The sequence below is a fragment of the Gymnodraco acuticeps genome, unplaced genomic scaffold (assembly GCF_902827175.1).
Source record: "Gymnodraco acuticeps unplaced genomic scaffold, fGymAcu1.1, whole genome shotgun sequence".
NCBI classification, from domain to species: domain Eukaryota; kingdom Metazoa; phylum Chordata; class Actinopteri; order Perciformes; family Bathydraconidae; genus Gymnodraco; species Gymnodraco acuticeps.
The window spans coordinates 203,489-209,488 of NW_022990801.1; the positions used below are offsets into that span (position 1 = coordinate 203,489).

The following is a 6,000-nucleotide window of genomic DNA, read 5'->3' on the forward strand; positions in this document are numbered from 1 at the left end:
TCAATTAGAGTCAAACTACTAGCGTATTGGTTAACTAATAATAATAATACATTACATTTATAAAGCGCTTTTCCTAGTGCTCAAAGCGCTTACAAGCAAGTAAAACAAAAATAACAACAAAAGTAGAAAGTGCTAAGCTAGGTGGAATAAGGGCAAGGGGTTAGTTGATTAGGAGTTGAAGGCAAGAGTGAAAAGGTGAGTTTTGAGGGATTGTTGGAATGATGTGAGACTGTTGGCGGATCTGACGTGGCTGGGGAGAGAGTTCCAGAGTGTGGGGGAGGCTGCTGCGAAGGCCCTGTCACCCAGGTCCGGAGCTTTGTCCTGATGGGCTGCAGTAGGTTAGCTTCAGTAGACCTGAGGCTTCGGGTGGGGGTGTGTCGTTGGATGAGGTCACAGAGGTAGGAGGGGGGCAAGGTTGTTGAGGGCTTTGAAAGTGAAAAGTAATATTTTAAAGTCAATGCGGTGTTTGATGGGGAGCCAGTGGAGGTCATAAATAGGGAACATATTCTTAGATAGAAATACCTAATTAGAGTCAAACTACTAGCTTATTGGTTATGAACAAGACTTCACTTTAAAATAGGGAACATGTTCTTAGATATAAATACCTAATTCTGAGTTATTTAGACACAATTAACACTTATAGTTTAATGTATTGTTACATAAGAATAGATCATATTTGTTAAGTGTTATTATGGGAGAATTATTATTATTGTGGTACTACTGTCTTGTGTATTAAGACTAAAACTCATGTACAACAACTTCCTTACTTGCAATAAATAAGCACTAATTAGAGGGTTATTGAGGAAAAACTCTCAACTAATGGCTTATTACTTGTAGAATAAGGCATTAATAAGTGTTTTATAATGACTAATAAAGAGCCGATATACTGCTAATATGCATGTTAATTAACAACTAGTTGATGGTTAATTTGTGTACCTTAATATAAAGTGTTAACAAATGTTTTAAAAAACAGCTTACTGTGTATGCTCTACCATAGTATACAAAAAAAAATTAAACCAGTAAGACGAATAAAACGCTGCATGTGTTCGGCCTCTTACCTCGTACAGTTCTGGGGACTCATTTATAACGCCGTGCGTAGGATTCACGTGGGAAGGTTGCTTACGTAGTAGAAATCCAAAAAATAGGTACAGAAATGTCCCGACATTTTCCGATTCACCAAACATTGCGCACCGGCGAGGAAAGTGCGTACAGCACTTCTTACGCCGGTTTCCTTTTATAAATCACAACCTGCGAAATGCGGTGCAGCTTTTGCGGGCTTCGCGTAACGCCCATATTTGCCTATAAATAGTCAAAGAAACGCCCATTCATTCATTCATTTTGACTGACTGCATGAAGAAGATCGCAGGAAATGACGACAGAACAACTAAAAAAGACATCTCACACCGTGTCAGATTTTGGTTATTTTGGGGAGGTCGAGATAAATCATATTGTTTGGTGGATGCAGTTTGAACCAGAGTAGCAGCATGGAGATCGGATCGTCACCAAAATAAATAAATAAATGGCCCGAAAAAGGTTAATGACAAAATAAATACACATGACATAGCCTTCCTCAGGCAGTGTGTTTGTACCGGGGACAGGAGACACACCCTTGATGAGAAACTGTAAGAAGTGAACGGGGAATCCCCCCGGTGTGGAGTCATGACGACTGGATCTGAATTATGTTTTTGTATTTGGTGGTTTGTGTTCCAGTCGATCAGCTGTGCGCAGCGTCTCCACTGCAGCCTGTGCGTCTCAACCCCCCCGCAGCAACCCTATATCCACCAGTTAAAGGAAATACAACTAATGTGTTGTGTTATATTAGCTGTACAATTGACCACATATGGTGTTCTTAGTTTCCATACCTCCTGTGTTTTACGAGCGACTTATCAAGTCTTGGCAAACGGCATAAAACACGATTAAACATGGTAGTATATAAAACCATGCTCGTATCTACAACCTGAAATGCAAAACGGGGTCAGTTTACACGTAATTATATCCTTCTGCTTACCGCATCATTTATGAGAAAACATTTCATAACATTAACACAACATATTCGAGGTGGTTTTCAATAACATATCCGTATTTATTTATTTCTCCAAGTTATGTTTTTGTGTGCACTGAGGAGTCGCAAACAGGCGTTTGTTTAATCATTTTAAGATTGGCTTTAATCAATTTGTGAAAATGAATTCTTCATATATGATAAATGAGAGGTAACATTTTATTTATGGTATTATTTCCACATATTTCTCTCCATTCTTACTTCTGCCAACGGTGTCGCAGTTTCTCGTCTCTCCCGTTTTTGTGCTTAGTGCGTACGCATGGGTTAGAGTTTGCGTGGAGGACCGCACATTTTCCCGTCAAGTTAGTATTTTATAAATCGCAAACATTGCGTAGAAACTGGCGTACGCCATTTTTTGAGCGTATATCCCTTTATAAATGAGGCCCCTGGTCTGACTGGCTGTCTGCAGTCCAGCTCTGGTTCTGGATCTTTCTCCACACTGGGGACAGGATGTCTCCTGATGGAGGTCTCTGCTCCCAGTATGAGGTGATGCACTGTCTGCAGAATCAGTGTCCACAGCTGGCAGAGACTGGATCCTTCAGGATGCCCTGACACAGAGCACAGCTGGAATGCTGCTCCTCCACAGGAACACCACTCTTCCTCTTCCCTCTGTGGAGATGAACACATCCTTTACAGCACTTTACTTTAGAGGCGCTGATTCTCACCAATGGGCAGAGCGCTAAACTCAAACTATATGCTGCTTCTAATAAACATAACAAGAAACACGGGAGTTGTCTGATTGAAATAATGTTAGCTTTGCTGCTGCCTTTGTTCTGTCAAACTGCTCACATGATATCATTAAAGAAGAGTTTAATGTGTTAGATTATATAAGAACTGAATCCTCTTCAGGTCAGTTTACAGCAGAAACAGACTCTTACTTTGTGTCTGAGGGTTCATGACTGAATAATAGAGGTAATCCTTTCGACCAGTCACTCTTCAGAGACAGACAGCTGGAGACTGAAGATTTGTCCTCTTCCTCATCTTTAAAATCACTCATCTTCTCCAGTCTGAGACATAAACCAGTAACACTGGAGACACACACACAGACATTATAATAACACACTTGTTTCAATCTAGACCATCATAATAATAAACGTGGTTAAAATACATCAAATCAGTCAGACTTCAGACAGGCCGCTCTCCATTTTGACTGCGCTGGGCTGTCGCATGTTATGTTGCTTTGATGAATCAGAAAACAGGAAATAAAAAAAGTTTACACCACTTGTAGAAGTCTCTTTGGACTCTAGGACGCTGATATTCTGACATCCAGTAAAACGGAGTAAATGTGTTAAAAAGCAGATCCTGGTGTTAACACTCACCCTGTTGTCCTCCTGCTCCGTCCAGGTGTAAAATGGCGTCTGGAAATCTGACTTCATACTTGGACTTTAACACCCTCACCTGTGTGCACTCCTCTTGATTCATAACCAGCCTTATCAGCTGAACCAGTTCACTATGTTCAGTGAGATAGAAATAAAGCTAAAAACAAGCTCAACAAAGTTATTTAAATAAATATATTAAAACCACAGTGTGAAAATAACCCAGTACAAGTAAACATGCTCTCTTCAAAACCTCACTTAAAGGGGACCTATCATTCAAAATGCACTTTTTGATGTCCTTTATACATAAATATGTGTCCCTGGTGTGTCGGGGAACTCACGCAGCGTCAGAAAATAAAACCCTTTCTCTTTTACCCAAATCTTTTAAAAACAGGGGTACAACGAGCGGATACAGATTTGCGTCCGATATGACGTCAAATCGGCGGCGGACCCACAGAAAGTTGCTATCAGAAACAATGCCTGACGTGTTTTGGACGTAATCTCGTCTTTGTTTACATTAGCAAGCCTCACTAACACTCAGAGCTAACCTGTACTGTAGAGCACATTTGTTTAAAAAGCAGGAAATAAAAAAAGGAACTCACCTTGTGATAAACCCGCAAGAGAAAAGGCATTTGAGCTCCATACTGTTTCAGAAATAATCCTTGATGTGGTTTAGAACAGGATGGCGTTTTATCACAGCAGAATTTTACTTTATCTCCGGTAGAATTCTGATCAGGCATTAGCTCCGCCTCCTCTTTTTTTGATGTGCAGTACTTGAGTAAATGTACTTGTAATCCACAGTATGTCCACTAGATTTCACTGTTACATCAGTTTCTGCATTTAATCACAAACATCCATATGTGCCTTTTCTGTCCTGAAGAGGAATACACAGGTGAGAGAAGTACTCAGATCTGGTACTAAGTAAAAGTAGAAGTATTCAGATCTTGTACTTGAGTAAAAGTTGAAAAAAGTTGAAGTACTCAGATCTTTAGCGTGCATCAAATGCACGCTAACAGGTCATGAAAATGTTTTCTCTCAGTGATTGTGATGTTATGTTAAATATTCGTTGTTTGTGTTTCATATATTGTGGATATGTTTCTATGTTGGTGTTGGACATGGAGCTGCTGTGATGCAAGTCAAATTTCAGACTTGAACCGACCAATAAAGTATTATCGTATCTTGTACCTGAGTAAAAATAGAAGTACTCAGATCTTGTAGTAAAAGTGGAAGTACTCAGATCTTGTACTTGAGTAAAAGTAGAAGTACTCGGATCCTGTCTGCCTCTAACTCGTCTCTCCTTCTTCTTGAATTGAAAATCCCTTTATAATTTAAGATTATAGGTCCGGGTCCGTACAGGTCGGTGATGCCCGCACTATACTTATACAGTCATATAATGGCAAAAGTTATCAAGAACATACATGTTAATAGGTAATGATGATGATTGTTTTTGTGAAACCTTGCATATACACACTCGTTGTACGGCTCCGTTACAATTAGTCATCTTAAATTACAGTAAATAATATTAACGTTGGTTATTGTAAACTTGTGCTAATACACTGATATATCGCAACCGTTATCAGTAACGGCCCGTCCACACAGCGGCGTGCGTTGATGCTTGCCGGCGGGCGTGTCTGACACTCGACCAACAACCAATCACATGAATCTCCCGCCCCTGACACACAAGCAGCGGTTTGATTGGCTAGAGCTTGTACTGGCATATGATTCGATTGGCTGACGCTTCTGCCGAGGCGTCAAAAGTTGAACATTGCTCAACTTTTGCAGCGAGCCACGCCAGCAACGCTCCGCGTCGCTACCCACGATGCAGTTCGGCTAAAAGTGACGTCACCCCATTCAAAGTGAATGGGCAGAAGCGTTGGAAGCTTCAACGCACGCTGCTGTGTGGACGGGCCGTAACAATAGCACTACGTTACAGTGGCTGTAGCGCTAACATCGGCACTGCTGCCCACCCATAGATTACAGTATGTCTCTTTCCATATAGACTTCTATCTTATTTAGTCCATGTAAAAAATGTCAGCGATGCTTTCTATTTCTTTCTCTCTGTGTATACAGTAATGCAGCAGAAGACATCACAATGACAAAATTACCGAGCGACGGATGTAAATACAAATGTTGAAACCTTACTTTGAGTTGGTATGTTGCACTTTGCGACAGGTCCAATGTTATTATGTTAATCATCAACATAAGTGAGGCAGCTCTGCAGTGAGTGGCTCTGTCCAATGTCACCCTGCAACGTGATTGGCTACAATGTAAACCCGCAGTATGATTGGTTTAGGTCCAATTTCACATTGAACAGGGAGTATCCTAAAGATCAGGTACAAATTGAAAGGAAACTGAGACGTTTTATGGGAAATGGCAGCCCTTTATATCATATTTAATTCATTAAAAGTCCTACCCCCTGACTAAGTCTATACATCCCCCCTCTAGTTATTATTTTTTTATTATTATTATTTACTTTGTATTTTATCTTTATTAAAAAATTTTAGTGTTTTTAATTAATTATAATTTGTTTTAAATGGTGTTGCTCTTTATCATGTGACATGTATCAGGATGTGTAAGCGATACAATGCTGTGACCAATTTTCCAGGTCTTGTATGTGTAACAAAA

At 40.1% G+C, this 6,000-nt stretch overlaps 1 protein-coding gene across 1 annotated transcript in view; it reads right to left on the reverse strand.

Moving 5' to 3' along the window:
• The window catches only part of LOC117557105 (protein NLRC3-like), a 30,479-nt gene extending 24,937 nt beyond the window's left edge, over window positions 1-5,542 (reverse strand). Inside the window, exon 1 of the mRNA XM_034232791.1 lies at window positions 5,518-5,542. The gene's annotated coding sequence lies outside the window, so the exon portion shown is untranslated. The remainder of the gene's footprint in view (window positions 1-5,517) is intronic.
• Window positions 5,543-6,000: the final 458 nt, after the last annotated feature.